Source organism: Populus alba, chromosome 17 (assembly GCF_005239225.2).
Source record: "Populus alba chromosome 17, ASM523922v2, whole genome shotgun sequence".
Lineage (NCBI taxonomy): Eukaryota > Viridiplantae > Streptophyta > Magnoliopsida > Malpighiales > Salicaceae > Populus > Populus alba.
In genome coordinates this window covers 3120794-3139843 of record NC_133300.1, presented here as the reverse complement: position 1 = coordinate 3139843, position 19050 = coordinate 3120794, and the positions used below count along the sequence as shown (strand labels likewise).

General features: G+C 38.0%; 1 protein-coding gene across 1 annotated transcript in view; it reads left to right on the top strand.

Annotated features, from left to right (window-relative positions):
- LOC118027842 (uncharacterized) overlaps window positions 1–19050 on the top strand; it is a 165043-nt gene that overhangs the window by 139254 nt on the left and 6739 nt on the right. The gene's annotated exons all lie outside the window — the stretch shown is intronic.

Sequence of the window (19050 nt, the reverse complement as noted above, 5' to 3'; positions counted from 1 at the left end):
TAAACAATTGTGATAAGTTTAGATGGAAGGACTTGATTAAGAAAAATTTATTTGTTAAATATGAAATAAATCAAAGATAATTAATTTCAATGGGATGAAATTGTAAATCAATTAGTAATATCCAAGAGAGTAGTCAAAAACATTAATGGCTTGATTATTAAGGTTTCTTCATCAACTTCTACTCTAATATAAAATAGCTCATCACTTATAGATTAAAAAATTACAGGTCCGATTGACTTTTCAAAACTCCAACATTCGGTTGTTGACTCTTGAGGTCCGATCCGATTATCAACAAACTCCACCTCTTTCTTTTCTGCTGGTATAAATAAGCTGGCAATATCAGCATCACAAGCATACTTTTTCAACAGTTTTTTTCGTTTCTTATAAATTATTTCCTAGTCTTCTCAAGCTTTATAGCATACATCACAGGAAAACCATGGAGAATGGTGCTCGAGTTATCAAGGGTTTTATTCTTTCAGTTCCAGAATCTGTGTCCCGACTCTGCCATAGAGCAGGACAACTAGAATCACAGCAGCTACCACGTCCCACCATGAACGAAGAAGAAGAGCTGGTCAATATGTTCCATGCTAAGCAGGAAATGGAATGGCAGAAGACGCTTATAAGCATCTGCTTCACATCAGGACTTCAAATTGTTGAAATTCACAAAGGGATAGTTGAAGAGTATGTTTATTAAGTTGCTGTCAATGGCTTATAAATAGCCTTAGACTGGAAACTAATGAAATAACGAACTCACGATATACTTGCATGCAATCGTGGTTAACTGATTCTAACAGAAGAATAGAAACTTGTTCCTCAAACACAGGAGGAATTATTCAACATAACTGAAACTGATCCTAAAGACAAGGAAACATCTTGGAATTCTTCAACAGTTTATCATCCTCCCTTAAACTGAGTTCTATCAGTTTATACTTGGAGATTCACACACACCCATTAGCCTTCGCATCTTCAGAAAAACATCAAGCTTCAATGGTTTTGTTAATATATCAGCAACTTGCTCCTGTGTAGAACACGTAATTAATTCAACTAATCCATCCTTGACAAGCTCTCGGAGAAAATGAAATCTGATATCTATGTGTTTACTGCGCCCATGCATTACAGGGTTCTTTGAGAGTTTGATTGCTGAAATATTGTCACAATACACCTTCGTTGGAGTGCTTTGTGCCTAATGGAGGCTTTTCAGAATTCTATTTATCCACACGACTTGGCATGCACTGGATGTTGCTGCTATAAACTCTGCTTCAGTGGTGGATAAGGAGACAACAGGTTGTTTTTTAGAAGACCAGGAAATTGCTCCAGAGCTCAACATAAAAACGTAACCTGAGGTGCTTTTTCTGTCGTCTTGATCTCCAGCAAAATCACTGTCAGTGTAGCCAAAGAACTCTGCACTTCCTTCCTTCTTGTAAAATATTCCAAAGCTGGTCGTGCCTTTAACATACCTTAAAACTCGTTTTGCTGCTTGCAAGTGAGATTCAGTAGGTCTTTCCATGTATCTGCTAATTAAGCTGACAATGAACATTAAATCTGGACGTGTAGCCGTGAGATACATGAGGCTTCCCACTATTTGTTTGTAGAATGTACTGTCAACTGCATTGCCTTCTTCATCTTTTGTGAGTTTAAAACCAGGAACTGCCGGATTGTGGACTGAATTGCACTGATTCATGTTGAACCTCTGTAGAAGCTCTTGAGCATATTTACGTTGATTGATGAAGATACCATCTGTTCTCTGTAATACTTCAATGCCTAGAAAAAATCTCATTCTACCAAGGTCTGTCATGTCGAATTCAGTCATCATGGAAGTCTTAAGTTGTTCGAACAACATGGGATCATTGCCGGTAAAAATGAGATCATCAACGTAAAGACACACAATTAAAGTTTTACCTCCATCAACAGTTCTGATGAACAACGTGTGCTCATATGGGCATTTGATGAACCCTTCTTTGATGAAATATGCTTCAATTCTACTGTACCAGGCTCGGGGAGCCTGCTTGAGTCCATATAGAGCCTTCTTGAGTCGATAGACTTTGGATTCGTGTCCTTTCTGTTCATAACCTGGTGGCTGATCAACAAAGACTTCTTCATTAATTTCCCCATGTAAGAAAGCTGACTTGACGTCAAGTTGATAAATCACCCAACTGTTCTGTGCAGCAAGAGAGATAACAATTCGGATGGTGTCCAAACGAGCCACTGGTGTGAATACCTCAGCATAATCAATTCCATATTGCTGGCAGTATCCTTTAGCAACTAACCTTGCCTTGTATTTTTCTACTTCCCCATTTTCATTCACCTTTGTTTTAAACACCCACTTCACTCCTATAGTTTTGCTTCCTGGTGGCAACACAGTGAGTTCCCATGTATCATTTCTTTCTATGGCTAGCATTTCTTGATCCATAGCTTGCCTCCATGTTTCTAATTTTACTGCTTCTTCATACGTCATAGGGTCACTGTCACTTAACAAAGCTAAGAATGTCATGTTTGCAGTTTCTTCATCAAAGAAATGTTGACCAGATGCATAGTCCTGCATCCAAACTGGTGGCCTTCTATTTCGTCCTTATGAGGACAAAATGTTTCTGTTTGAAATATGGCTTTCATTAGGAGCATCTTCAGGTTGAGTTGTATCTTCAGGTTGTTCTGTATCTCCAGGTTGTGCTGTATCTTCAGGTTGGTCTGCATTGATAATTTCTGTAAGCTCTGCATCAGCTCCAAAACCTTCTGTACAATTCTCATCTGCAGGTTGTTCTCCCACTTCATTAGCTTCCCACTCAAGATCAGTCAATATATTTTGTTTGTGAGTATCATCCCAGCACCATTGTTGATCTTCTTCAAACACAACATCCCGACTGATAATGATTTTGTTAGAAGCAGGATTAAACAATCTATAAGCTTTAGATTCTTCACTTACTCCAAGCAAGACGTATTTTAAGCTTTTTGCATCAAGCTTCACTCGTTTACTGTCTGGGACATGGACATGAGAAACACAACCAAAAATTCGAAAATGATCTACTGATGGTTTAATGCCACTCCATGCCTCCTCAGGTGTTCTGTTCTTCACGGCAAAAGTTGGACATCTATTCAGCACATGTACAGTCCAATTGACAGCTTCAGGCCAGAATGTCTTGGGAATTTGTTTTGCATGCAACATACTTCGCACCATATTCATTATAGTACGATTTTTCCTTTCTGCAACGCCGTTTTGTTGAGGAGTGAAAGCAGCTGTCAATTGTCTATGGATGCCATTCTCATGGCAGAAAGTTGTGAACTCCTGTGATGTGAATTCTCCCCCACGGTCTGTTCTGAAACTTCGGATGAATGTTCCTGTTTCCTTCTCTACTCTGGATTTATAAAGCCTGAAGTTATCAAAGGCTTCTGACTTTGCAGCCAGAAAATAGACCCAAATTTTTCTACTCAAATCATCAATAAAAGTAAGTAGATACCTTTTGTTGTTGTTTGAACTTGGATTGATTGGCCCACATATGTCTGCATGTACCAGTTGAAGGATATTAGAAGCTCTCCATGTGCTTTTGCTGGGAAATGGATCACGGTGCTGCCTTCCTACCAAACAATCTTCACACACCGTTTGAGACCCTTTAAACTGAGGTAGCCCTCTCACCATGCTCTTCTGTTGAAGTATTCGGAGTCCATTCCAACTGAGGTGCCCATACCGACAATGCCAAAGATTTGCTTGATCTGTAGTTAATGAAGAAAAGCATTGTTGTTCCTTTGGTGAGCAATGAGCAATGACTGTAAACATCCTGTTATGTGTTATCCCAGTTTCAATTATTAAACCTTTCTCAGAGTGAAAGATTTTGCATTTTCCATGTTGAATAAATATTGCCATTCCTTTTTCTTGCAGCTGACCGATGCTCAATAAGTTGTTCTTCAGATCTGGTACATAAAACACATCTGTGATTATAAACACAATGCCTTTTACTTCCAGTCGAATATTGCCCTTGCCTTGTACTGCAAGCCTTGAGTTGTTTCCAAGCTTCACAAATTCTCTGAAGTTACTATCCAATTCACAGAATATGTTTTTCTCCCCGCACATATGATTACTACAGCCAGAGTCAAGAAACCAAATGTGCTCAGATTCAGTCTCCTTGGAATCTACAAGAGCCATCAGTAGCATTTCTTCTTTTGTTTCTATATACTTAGTTGTATGTTCTTTGGCTCTTTTGGAACATTCCCATTGAAAATGCCCGAAATCATGACAGTGATAGCACTCTATGGCAGATTTGTCAAACTCAAATCTACCTCTTCCCCTTCCTCGTCCACGATAAACGTTTCTGCCTCCACTTCTGCCTCCTTGCTGAGATCCATGACTGATTTGAAGAGCTTGTTCTTCAACCCCATGCCTGCTGATTCTTTGTTCATGTACCAGAAGACTGCTTTGGAGCTCATCTATGGACAAAGTATCAAGATCATTTGATTCTTCAATAGAGCATACGACATAGTCATATTTGGATGTCATAGATCTCAGAATTTTTTCAATAATGACCACATCATCCATTTTCTCCCCATGAATTCTCATTTTGTTAGCAATGATGAGAGTTCTGCCAAAGTAATCATCAACTGATTCTCCAGTTTTCATGTGCAACACTTCAAATTCTTTGCGGAGTGCTTGCAGTTGAGCACGTTTTACACGTGCTGTGCCTTGATACTTTCGCTTCAAAGAATCCCATATGTCCTTTGCAGTATCCTTTTTCAAAATGGTTTCCAGTATTGAACGATCAATAGCTTGAAACAGATAATTCTTGGCCTTTAGATCTTTCAATCTTAGATCTTCAATGGCCTTCTCCCCGAGACTATTGTCTTCTGCTGCAGCAGTGATTCCCACCTCAATGAGGTTCCAATATTCTTTGGAACGTAGAAAGTTTTCCATTAGCATACTCCAATGGTCATAGTGACCATCAAATCGTGGAATAGCAGGTTGGACGAAACTGTTCTCTGATGCCATTGATATCAAGCTCTAACCGTGATATCAAACTCTAACTGTAATCCTCTCTTTCACTATATTTTCCTCACTTTTCTCACCCTCACCGTGTTTCCCTCCTCTCTGTGTTTATAGTCTATCCCTGTAATGAAGACTGTAATCAGGCTTTAGATTGCTCTGATACCAAATGTTGAAATTCACAAAGGGATAGTTGAAGAGTATGTTTATTAAGTTGCTGTCAATGGCTTATAAATAGCCTTACACTGGAAACTAATGAAATAACGAACTCACGATATACTTGCATGCAATCGTGGTTAACTGATTCTAACAGAAGAATAGAAACTTGTTCCTCAAACACAGGAGGAATTATTCAACATAACTGAAACTGATCCTAAAGACAAGGAAACATCTTGGAATTCTTCAACAGTTTATCACAAATAGCCCTTCATTTTCACCAAATTACTGATTCCAAACTCGATTCCTTGCATTTACTCTTATTCTTGTTGCAATTCTCTTTTCTTGTCTCTTTGTTTCACATTTTATCAACCCCACCAAGTTTCCGAGGACATCCAAAGTGTTGGGTAAAGTTGCAGTTTTCCTGGCAGCCACCGTGTTTTTCATCACCATTTCAATCCCATTCCCCCCTGGTGTCAAGTGGGCTACTTGGATAATCTATGCCATTTCGTTGCTCGTTATTGCAATCTGCAATTTCTGCTACTAGACACGAGCTTTTCATGGCATATATTTTTTCTGTCAGTGTTTGTATTTGTTCTCCGTAACAAGGCTTACATTTATATGTTGGAAGGTGTTGAAATTCAGTGTAATCACGGCGTTATATATAACCATTGATCAATATAACATAATATGGGCCATTCAAACTTTTTATGGGCTTGCGTCTTTCGATTGGAGAATTTGATGGGCTAAGCTTAGGGAGGGACTGGATTATCTTATATCTTGCATGTCTTTGAGAGTAAGCTTCTTCTAGAAATTAATTAGGGCTGACAAAAGACAGCATTCTTAATTGCTATGGACCCTTTTTTTTAATCTTTTTTTGAAAAATCCTTCCATACTATATTTGGCTTACCTTTTTTAATTAATGTAACTCAAGCGAGCATATTAGTGGTTAACTCGACCACTCTTAGGAAATTATTAATTATAGACCTAATCAATGATGAATCAATCATATTATAGAAATCCGTGCAATTAGTAAGCAATAAATATTTGTTTTTCCTTTCAATGTATTCTTTAAAGTTAAAGCACCATTCTTAAAGTCCATCAATGTAATAAATATCAAATCTCTAATTTGAATCACTTTGTATTGGAAAAAAACCGCACGCTAAATTTAAGTAAAGATCAAATCTCTTTGAACGAAGTTAATTTATTGATATTAGATTATTTAATTTACATTGTTTCATTTACATTGAAATCGATAATCAGTACCTTTTTGGACCACGTCTAAGTAAACAAAGATAATAATTGAATACTTCATTGAATTTTAATTAGTAATTGAATATATAAGAATAAATTTAATTATTTTATCTCAATTTTATTCTATTATTGCATCATATATGTTTAAGTATTTCTATTAATTTTAATTTTTATTGTTGAATTTACCTTGTAATTAGTAATTGAATATATAGGAATAAATTTAATTATTTTCTCTCAATTTTAACTCTATTATTGCATGATATGTGTTTAAGTATTTTCATAAATTTTAATTGTTATTATTGAATTTACCTTGTAATTAGTAATTGAATATATAGAAATAAATTTAATTATTTTATCTTAATTTTACTCTATTATTGCATGATATGTGTTTAATTATTTTCATTAATTTTAATTGTTAATTGTATAGATGTTAGGTTATATACAAGATTTTTTAATGAGGTCAATTGGTTGTGGCTATTGTCAATATTTGCAGGTTTGAAAACTTTGGGTAGTCTCCAGTGTAGGGGAGGTGTTGCCGAATTGTTTTTAACAATTGAATTTAATTATGTAATTATTTGTTTAAAATTGTGTAGATGCATAGAACAAAAACAACAGCTCGTCGCTCATATAGGGTCGCAACTAGTTCTTCTAGCACCGAGGATGACATATACTTAGGTGTCAATCAAGAAGAGGCACCTGCGCCATCTTCCAATGCTGCCTCTTCCAGCGCGGTTTCACAGAGAAGAGGCGGTGTGCTTTCACAGCGGAATCATTCCACTCGCAAGTACGAGACACAATGGAAGGACAACCTTTCAATGTAAGTTTGTTTTGGTTTTAGTTTTATTTTTTTTAATTATAACATAATTTATGAACAACTAATCAATATTTCATTAATTTAATTTATTTTAAGGTTCACAAACATTGAGGTCGCCCGAGTAATATCATCGGCGTTTAAATCATCGATGGAGATTCCATTATTTCAATGGAGTCGAGTATCCAGACACCCTGAATGGATACCGAATATCGATGCATGGTTTGACAAATTTGAGGTTGGTGTCAATTTCTAATTTCCAGCTTATTATTAATATAATTGTAAATTATTATTTTATTTTAAATAAATTACTTATACACAACACAAATTCACGTGGGACAACGCGCATGACAATGTTGTGAGGAAGGTGTGGGAAAATCACGTGGTAACTAGGTAACATAAAAAACAATACAATTTTTTTTTAAAAAAAAATTATGTTTTAAAATCTAATTTGTCACTATGGAAGTAGGTTGCGTGATTTTTGATAGGGAAGCACAAAAAAAAAAAGCAAAAAAAATGAAAGAGATAAAGGTCTCCAAGGCTGAAACAACATGGTGGTTTGGAGGGATTTCAAATAGCTACACATCCCGAAAGATATTTGGTTATAATATATTGAGCACGTGATGTTTGAGCGGTTCCCATGACACTCACAGTCTGGTGCTAGTAACCAGAACCGGCAAATTCATGGTTCACTGACAACACACACCGGCGGCTCCATTCCATATGCTACATGTGCAAAACAGATGGTAAGATTAATTTAAATGAAATATATCGTTAAATAATTTGTTGTTACTTAATTAATTTTTTTTCTTATAAGCTATGTCTCTTGGATGTGAGCCGAGCCCAGTGGAGCTGTTCGTAAAGACACATATGCGGAGTCAAGACCGTTAAAAAAGAATGCAACAGTTCGTTGACAATCGCGCTCAATACTTTGTGGTATGTTCGTTCAACCATTTTATTTCATAAGTTATTATTTTTATTGAATTGAATATAATGATTTCTTTTTTTATTTTCATGAGATTTATAATAGTCGGTTGAGAGAGAAATATGGGGACAATCCTTCGACCCATTCAGATTTCGATCTGGATTTGTGGATGGAGGTAGGATCATTCGGTGGACCCGATAAAAATCAGGTGTACGGGCTCTCCAATACTACGGCCGAGAACTTGTGGGTGGCCCGTATTTTTTCAACCGTTGGGAGCTTTCAATCAGTATCGAGCACCTAATATAAGGAGTTCTTGGCCTTGCAACAACACACGGCTCATCTCACCAAAAAATACGAGCAACTATTAACAAATTATGAGTAAAACATGGCTCACACAGCTCATCATCTCACCGAGAAACACAAGCAACTCTCGATGAATTATGAACAACTTCACCAATTGGACATGAACTTGACATCACAAAGTGGTGATACATGTGCACCTCTTTTTTGGCCGTACGATTCTGGGAACAACCAACCTCCTCCTCCTCCTCCTCTTCCAGCTCCGTCATTGTGCTAATATAATTTTTTTTGGAAACATATTCAATTTGTAATGAATATTATTTAACTTTATTTTTTTATTTTTTGATGTTTAATCCATTGGTTTTTTTTTTTAACGGGAATTTTTTTTTGTGAGCATTTTCCGTCTGTAAAACCATCGGCAATATTTTTTTTTACCGACAAATGTAGCGATGAAATGTGGTATTACCGATGAAAGGGATGCCGACGGATACTTTTTGTCGGTAAAAAATTTAACGACGGAGTTTGAATCTTACACCGACTGATTATATTCGTCGATAAAACTATGAAATATTGTAGTGGGAGATAACCCATAATTGGGTTATGAGACTAGTCATCAAGACTTTGATACCATGTTAAAAACTATTTCAACTCAATAGCTTAAGCTGTTAGGTGATGTTTCAATATATGATTTATATTATTCTCTAACATTAATATTCAAGAATGTGTTAGAAATTTGTTTTAAAAATAGATTAATAGGTATATTTGAAACTAATGTTTTTTTAAAAAAAAGTTTGACTGTTTGAATTTTATTAGTAAGTATTCTCTAATGAAAATTATTTAACATAGAATAAAAAAATATATAGATGAGTGAAAAAAATATTTTTGATTGGCATGTTTTTTTGTAAATTCTTCAAAACTCTTTATCCTTGTCGCACGTGTGCGGCGTCGCGGCGAAAAATATAATTGTTGTATTTTCCATTTTAAATCTAGGAATGTAAATCTATATCTATGTGGCAAGTATAGGGAGACAAGGAATTCTTGTCGTTTATTGGTAGAAAATGGAATGGGAGTCGCCACCTAGTATTTTGGTCACTAGGAACCCTAACTGGTCTCAGAGATCGGGTACGGGGACTGGTTGCGTAAAGGGAAGGTATTAGCACCCCAAATACGCCTTACCTAAGGTAAGCTGCATTGTTTGATTGTCTGATAAAAACTAAGGTGTTATTGTGTTTCTAGTTGTTGGTCGGTCCATGGTTCAAGAAAAATCCTCCTCTTTAATCTGGGCCAGACCCGGCCTAGACATGCAAGGCTGGGCCAGAATCGGTCTGGCCCAGAAATACATCAAAGCTGGGCCAGAAGCAGCCTGGCCCAGCGAGAGGAAACCCAACGAGGGGGGAATTAATTTTCCCCTCCCCTCCTCCTGCATGCAGAATGATTCTGCATGCAGGAGGAAAACGCATGCAGCAAAAATGCAGGGGAGAAGAAGACTGTACCTGGCGTGGAGGAGGCGGTCGCTGGTGGTGCTGCGGTGGAGGCCGGTGGCGGTGTCGTGGCTCACGGACAGCGGCTCCAAGCAGCGGTGCTGCTGTTCAAACGGCGGAGGGAGAGAGGTTTCTTCCTCTTCCTCTCTCCTCTTTCTTTTTTGTTTTCAGTGGTTCTCTCTGTTCCTTCCTTTCTCTTTGTTCTCGGTTTTCTTTTTTTCTTTTGTTGTTTTCGGTTTTGTTCCTTCTCTTCCCTCTCTCTCGTTCATTCTCTCTCTTCCCTCTCTCTCTTCGTGTTCTCCCCTTTTCTTTTCCTCCTCTCCCGTATGGCCTGTTCAATCTCCATTTATAGGGGGTAAGGGAGCGGGGCCTCTTCATTACTGCGCATGGGGAGCAGGGCAGCATCGGTTTGGTTGGTGGGCGCGGCTGGCAAGGCGCAGCGCCCCTGACTTCTTATCATCACGGCGCTTGGGGTTTCGAGTCTTCTGCAGGGCACGCGGATCGCAGGGAGTAATGAAGAAAGAGGAAGAAAGAAAAAAAAACGCTTCCTCTTCCCCTGCTGCACGTCCAGGGGAAGAAGAAAGGGGAACAGTGTCGTTCAAAACGACACCGTTTTGTCCTCTTTTTTTTTTTTTTTACATAAAACGGCGTCGTTTTGGACAAAACGTGCCGTTTCATTTAAATGTGGCGCTAGAACGTGTCTATTTTCAAATCAGCCCTCAATTTTCTTTTGTTCATTTCAACTGCATCCTTCGAAAATTCAATTGCCGCCCTCATATTTGGCCGCCTTTTCCACTTTGATCCTTGTCCTTTGATTTATGCAATTTGACCCTCAATTGATCAATAAACTTCCAATTTCTTCAATTAGGCCCCTGAATCAATTCAATACAGCCCCCTCTATCTTCGCGCCTTTTCCAAATTGGTCCCTGGTTTCGGATTTTCACAATTAAGCCCCTAATTGGCCATTAAACTTCAATATTTATGCAATTAAGCCCCTGATTTGACCTAATAAATTCCTAAAAAATATATTTTGGCCCCAAAACTTAAATTTCTTCTAATTAAAACCCAAATTGACTTAAAAATCAATTTTTCTTGCAATCAAATCCTCTATAAATTCAATTAAAAATCCAATTAAGTCCATAAATCTCCAAATTTGGACTTTTCTCCTCAAAAAATCAAATTTTCTTATCCACCAGGGCTCTCATCATTCAAAAAATTCATCTCTGTATTTTTAACCTCCTTGACTAATTTTTCTGACCATTTTCTAGGCGCTTCATGCCTCCTGTTATTTTTCTAACTTCTTTTGGCTATTTATTTTATTTTTTGTGGGGACCCAAAAATGGGTTACAACAATCCTAATTTGAGAAAATATAAGATAGAACCAGCAAACTCGCTCCTGTTCAGTCTACATAAACAAGGTCTACAGAGTACTTTCCTTTAATCTCCTAAATTCTGCCTGGTCTGTTAACACATAACAGAGATTTTGGGGTCTGCAACCCCTAGCCACCTAGTGGGTTTGCTTGGAGCTCTTGGGTAGTTTGATCGAGTCGTCAGCGTAATAAAGGTAAGTAGGGATGCTGCTAACCTTCTCATCTAGAGGTTAGCACATGATGGATTGACCCCGGTGAGGAATACAGGTTAGATGGCCATCAAAATTCTGGGCCGTCAAGCAACTTCTCCACTTCCTTTCTTTTAGTCGTTCTAAAACACCCATTTTCTAATGATAACCAGCTGTATAGATTGGGGTGTTAGAGAAGACTTGCCATTAATAAAAAGGAGGCATCAATGGAAGAGCGTTGTCTGTTTACTTTTTCCTCTTGAGGCATGTGCATTACGGCTTACGCCACTTCCTGGAAAGCAATGGCTGGATAGGATGCGAATGTTAATTTGGGAAATAATAATATTCTTTATCGGATTTGGAAAGCAGGATGCGAAGACAGCTAAGTAGGTAGAGAGAGAGGAAAAAAATGTCTTGATAGCATATAGTCCTATTTGTTTTTGCATTTCAAAAATGTTTTGAAAATTTTGTATTTTTTTATGTGCTTCTAATTAATATTTTTTATTTTTTCATATTATTTTGATGTGCCGATGTCAAAAATAATTTTAAAAAAATTAAAAAATATATTATTTTGATGTATTTTCAAGTGAAAAATATTTTGAAAAGCAGCCGCAACTATACTTTCAAATACCTCACTTTCTTTGTAGAGAAATATTTCTTAAAAGTCAAATATTTGAAGGGACACAATATTTTTTTAAAAAAAAAAGGAAATTTCAAGTAAAGTGTGAATTGGGCGAAGAACTCATATATGATGGGTGTTAACTTAATCAAGAGGGGGGCTAGCGGGAGTATTATGCCATAAAAAATTAAATCAAGAAACATCTCTATTACATAATTATATAAATTACATCCTGAATTTTACTTAATAGTTTAAGCTATTAAACTAAGATAATTCTTTAACATGATATCAAAACCTTAGTAATTAAGCAATCATGAATTCGAGTTCTTTGACAATTTAGTCTTCTTTTGTAATCTCAAATGATTTGGTTATTGTAGAACCGATTCTATTAGGATACTAGCATGCAAACCTGACAAAATAAAAGGTAAGGGATAAGATAAAATAAGAAATTAGACACACAAGAATTTACGTGGTTCATCCAATTTGGCTACGTCCACGGGCAAGTATATAAGGATTTTACTAAGTAATGTGGGAATTACAACCTCTCTCAACTAATAGGAGAACAACTAAGAATCTCTCTATTACTAGGAGAAAACACCTCACTTACTCTCTCACAAATACCTCACAACTTTGTGGGATTACTTTCCCTCTCTCACTCTCCTCTTCTTCTCTCTTGTTTTTCTCTTATGAAGTATATAAGGCAAGGATGCACTGCCTATTTATAGGCAAGCTTCCTTGCCTTTGTCATGCAAAAGACAAGAGCACCAATTGGTGTTGCAAGTGGCACCGAATTTGTGCTCACTTTGTTGACTTAGGCAGCACCAATTGGTGCTAGTAGGTAGCTGACGTAGCGGAAGCTTTGAAGAAAACAGATCACCGTCTGCTTTGAAAGACACTAATTGTTCGAATCCACAAACACAAGAGCTGCCCGATTCCACGAGCTAGAGAATAGAATTCTCAAAGAGAAGGTTTATTATCAAAATTAAAAGGTGCCTTACAATGAAAATAAGCAGTCTTTATATAAGCTGCACATCCTAGTTCAACTAGGATTAAACTGTTTAGGAAAGAAATACTGAAATAGGAAAAACATAATAAAGTCTTGACGGTAATTAAATTCTAATATTTAAAACGTAAATGGAAAGTCCTAAAATAGAATGGAAAAGCCAACTGCAACTCCTGATTTGTCTCTTCGGCATTGTCTCTGCCATGAGCTATTGTTATTGATTCTGTTGCAGTTAGACTTCCCTTTTGCAATCTATTCTTCAAGCTGCAACTGGTTCTACATCAATCTCCCTTGCCTGAGAAGAACTCGACCTCGAGTGAGTTATGTGTGAAGACGCCTTGTCAGGGGGATGATATGCATACAAATCTGCGACAATGAAAGTAGGAGAAATGTCCATGTCGGCTGGAAGGTCGATGATATAGGCATTGTCATTGATTTTGTGTAGAACCTAGAAAGGTCCATATTTTTTGTCTTTCAATTTATTGTAGGTACTGACAGACAATCGTCCTTTGCGCAAGTAAACCATTACGAGGTTGCCTGCTTGAAATACTTGAGCTCTTCTCTTCTTATCAACTGCTGCTTTATATTTGGCGTTGGATGTCTCTAGATTGTGCCTCACTTGGTCTTGAATAGTTGTTATCTGTTCGGCCATATTGTCAGCTGAAATACTTAAACCAGGTAGTTTAGGCAGAGGAACCAAGTCTAAGGCATGGTGTGGTAGACAACAGTAAACAATCTGGAATGGTGTCTTCCCTGTAGACCGGTTGAGCATATTGTTATAGGCAAATTCAACTTGAGCAAGAGTAACATCCCACTATTTGGCTTTATGCCAAAAAGACAACGGATGAGGTTCCCAAGAGTGTGGTTCATTACTTCTGTTTGGCCATCGGACTGGGGATGGCTGGTGTTGCTGAAGTTCAGGGATGTGTCAAATCGCCGCCATAAAGTTCTCTAAAAATGGCTTAAGAATTCGGTGTCTCTGTCGAAAGTGATGGATTTGGGAACCCCATGTAGATGAACAATCTCTTTAAAAAATAGATTTGCGACATGAATTGCATCCACGGTCTTTTTGCAAGCAATAAAGTAGGTCATTTTAGAATACATGTCGACTACTACGAATACAGAATCAAATCCGCGTTGGGTGCGTGGGAGGCCTAAGACAAAGTCCATGGAGAGATCCTCCCATGGTGCTGTTGGAATGGTTGGAGGCATGTATAAACCAGTATTTTGGGACTGGCCTTTGGTAGCTTGACAGATGGGGCATCTCTTAACATGATTTCCAATATCATGTTTCAATTGCGGCCAATAATACCTCTCTTCAGCCAAAGCTATGGTTTTATCTCGTCCCAAGTGTCCGCCCAAGCCTCCACTGTGTAATTCATGGATTATCTGAGCTCGTAGTGAGCTCCTGGGGATGCATAATTGGTTGCCACGAAAGAGATATCCCTCCTGGATATGTAACCCGCCTAATGAGGTCCCTTCTTCACACTTTTCCCAAACATCCTGAAAGTCTTCATCGGTTGCATATAATTCTTTAAGGTAGTCAAATCTTGTGAACTCAGTTTGTAGGGTGACCAACAGTAGTGCTTGCCGGCTTAAGGCATCAGTTGCCCGATTCAAACAACTTGCTTTGTGTTTCAAGGAGAAGTTGAAGCGCTGTATGAAAGAGATCCAGCGAGCATGCATCCGATTGATATTGTTCTAGCTGTTGAGAAATTTTAATGCTTGATGGTTGCTGAATAATACAAGTTCTCGTTGCACTAGATAGTGCTCCCAGACTTTCAAGGCACGAAAAACAGCATATAGTTCCAGCTCATAGGTAGACCATTTCCGGCGAGCTTCATTGAGTTTTTCACAATAAAATGTGATTGGTCTGCCGTCTTGGGATAGCACAGCACTAATGCCGACAATAGAAGCTTCGCACTCTACCTGGAACAGTTTGTCAAAATCTGGTAGTGCTAAGATTGGGGCGGAGGATAGTTTATCTTTAATCAGCATAAAACTCTATTATGCTTCTTCTCCCTAATGGAATTTCCCCTTTTTTCATGCATTCAGTAATGGGTGCAATAATTTGACTAAAGTCCCTCACGAATTACCTGTAAAATTTTGCCAGGCCATTAAAACTACGGACCTCACTTACCGTTTGTGGAGTTGGCCACTCTCTAATGGCACGAATTTTTTCTTCATCCACCTTGATTCCATCTGCACTTACTATGAATCCCAAAAATAATAAGCTGCTGGTCATAAAGCTACACTTCTTCAGATTAACATACAACTTATTTTGCTGTAGGATTTGAAGTACTTCTCTCAGGTGCGCAACATGGTCAGATTGGGTTTGACTATATATTAATATATCATCAAAGTATACCACAACAAATTTTCCTGTAAAAGGTTTTAATACTTGGTTCATGAAACGCATGAAGGTACTGGGTGCATTGGTTAGTCTAAATGGTATTACTAACCATTCGTATAATCCCTCCTTCGTTTTAAAAGTAGTCTTCCACTCATCGCCTGGTCTGATTCGAATTTGATGGTACTCGCTGCACAAGTCAATTTTCAAGAAGACTTTGGATCCAGACAACATGTCTTCTAACCGAGGGATGGGGAATCTATATTTGATAGTGATTTTATTGATTGCCCGACTGTCAATGCACATGCACCAACTGCCATCCTCCTTCAGAACTAACAATGTTGGAACCGCATAAGGACTCATGCTCTCTTGTACCAAACCCTTTTTTATCAGTTCTTCAACCTGGCTTTAACTTTCTTTGGGGTTCATCCGGTAATGTGGACGATTAGGTAAACTGGCTCCTGGCATAAAATCAATCTGGTGTTGTATGTCCAGTACGAGAGGTAACCCATTAGGCAATTCCATGGGTATAATTTCCTGAAATTCTTCCAGTAAAGACATTAGTGTTCGTGGAATGTCATTGGATTCCCTGCCGACTTCTCCTCCCACTACTATCGCAAAAATCTCTTAGGCTTCCTTAGCTTCTTCCATGAATTTTTCGTCGTCCATTAACAGTACTAGATTTTTCTATCTTCGTCTCGCTGCTGGTGAGCCCTTCTTTTATGGGTCCTAGTATGACTTTTAGGTCACCCTTCATGAAGACATACACGTTATCACGACCCCTGTAAGGAGCATCCACATCATACTGCCAAGGGCGTCCTAAAATTATGTGGCAGGCATCCATTTCTACTATGTCACATATAACCTCATCTATGTAGCTCTTCCTAATTGAGAATTTAATGTGACAGGTTTCAGTTATCTTCACTTCACTTCCTCGTTTGATCCATCCAATTTTATACGGGGCAGGGTGCTTTCTAGTTTGTAACCCTAGTTTGGTAACCATGACCTTTGATACTATGTTCTCGCTACTACCACTGCCGATAATAATATCACAAACCCTTTTGTTTACAGTGCATCTGGTTCTGAATATCTTGTGTCGTTGGGATGGCTTTTCTCGTTTTGGCATCAACAACAGTCGTTGGACCACTAGAGAATGTGATAAAAGTTCTCCTTCATCACTGCCTATTATCTCTTCCTCTTCATATGCATAGAATGCTTCATTTTTGTCTGCCTCGCGTCTGCAGTCTTCTTCTGGTTCCACTAAGTTTACAGTGCCCCTCCTTAGACATTGGTTGGAACGGTGTCCCGGTTGTCCACACCTATAGCATTTATCAGCTCCCGAACGAGCATAAGGATTGCGGGGTGCTATTTCTGGTGGTGCAATAGGGACTGGTTTTGTGGGCGCTCCATTGTTATTCACAGTGTTAGAGAAGGATGGTTGTGCTATGAGAGCTTTTCCTTTGTTTATTGTAGTCCAATTATTGTCCACCAAACTTCTTGCTCCGGTTGCAATCCTTGATCTGTCTAGTTAGGTTTCCACCTTAATAGCTAGTGCTACTACTTCAGTTAAGGTATATATTGTTTGCATTGCCACTCGATCCTGTATAGTCCAACGTAGTCCCCCAACAAACCTAGCCACTTGTTGTGCCTCTTTTTCCAGCAGGTTATTTCGAGATGATAACCGGTGGAACTCTTCTAGGAAAGTCTCGACAGTTCTACTTCCCTGCCTGCAATCTTGATATTGTTTAAACAGAGTTTGTTCATAATCTGGGGGTAGATATCGAGATCACAGTAGTCGTTTCATTTTAGCCCATGTCTGAACCATCCCCTTTCCTTGTCGCAATCGTATGGTTTGTAGTTGCTCCCACCATGCAAAGGCTCCTTCTAGGAGCTTGTATGCAACTAGTTTGACCTTTTTGTCTTCAGAGGTGTCCATATAATCGAAAAATCATTCAACTAATACCAGCCAGTCAAGGAATCCTTCAATTTGAAGTTGGCCATTAAAACTGGGTAAATCCATCTTCATGCGAAATGTTTGTCGGTCTGGCTCTTTTTGGTTTCCCCTGCGATTACCCTGAAGCATGGTTTCAGCTTCATCTTCATCCTCGCTCAATGTATCTTCATAGTTTGTTTGCCTTTGTGGTATCCTTGGATAACGTTCAAACATAACGTCAGTTCTGTTTCTGTAGGGGTGACGATCGGGAGGATCATTACCTCTTTGATGATTTCCTGCTATTAGCCTAGCAAGAGCTGCCTGGATCTCTCGTAATGTTTGTTGTGTTACATGTTGGAAATTCCTGAATTCTACTCCTGTAACCAAATTATCCTCACTTTCATCGCCGCCAAGGATTTCTCTTTCATTTCATGCATTCGCCATCTGATCAGGATTAAGCCTACTCTGATACGAACTGACGTAGTGGAAGCTTTGAAGAAAACAGATCACCGTCTGCTTTGAAAGACACTAATTGTTCGAATCCACAAACACAAGAACTGCCCGATTCCACGAGCTAGAGAATAGAATTCTCAAAGAGAAGGTTTATTATCAAAATTAAAAGGTGCCTTACAATGAAAATAAGCAGTCTTTATATAAGTTGCACATCCTAGTTCAACTAGGATTAAACTGTTTAGGAAAGAAATACTGAAATAGGAAAAATATAATAGAGTCCTGACGGTAATTAAATTCTGATATTTAAAACGTAAATTGAAAGTCCTAAAATAGAATGGAAAAGCCAGCTGCAACTCCTGATTTGTCTCTTCAGCATTGCCTCTGCCATGAGTTGTTGTTGCTGATTCTGCTGCAGTTAGACTTCCCTTTTGCAATCTATTCTTCAAGCTGCAACTGGTTCTACATCAGTAGCACTAATTGGTGATGGTGCTAGCTAGCTTCACAGATTCATGGTATGGTGGGGTTATGGGTGGTTCCAAACACTATTGATGAACTCTATCATCAATGGGAGAATATTTATTAGTGGGAAAAAAGCAAAGGGTATATATATAGATATGGTTTCTTCTTCTCTATTGAGTTTGTTCTTACAACTCAATCCTTGTTCTTTTTTTTTATAACAATTGCTTGTGGATGATTAATTCCATTTAATGTTTTATTTTGTTCCGAGGATAAATTTGAGGGGAGAGATAGAGAGGTGAAGAAAGAAAATCTTGATTTGATATTTTTAGTCACAGAAATCATTGATCTTAGCTTCCTTGTATTCAGGTTGGTGAGGAAAGTTGGTGTTGGCTAAAAGCCTTGAGCTTTTTTTTTTTTTAATTTGATTTGATTTGATTTGCAAAGTTTTAGGTTAATTAAAATGTGTCTTGGGATGGAAATAAGTTTATGAAGATTGTTAGAGTATATTTTAGATGTTTATAGTGAAAGAGGTTGAAGTTTGATATTTTAGATCCAAACTGTAAGCCTCTAATTTCCAAGCAAAAGAAGGTTGTTGGAAATTGTACTAGAAGATAACACATGGTCTATCCAAGCAAGCGGCATGTTGATTATTGTATGATATTTTAGGACAAGTAATCTCGAGGAATGTAGTTTAACTGATTAGATCTTGAGTTTATTTTCTAGAGGTCGCCCATTCAAGCCTCATAAATTTCAGGGCCATTAAAATCTTATATGGTTGTTAT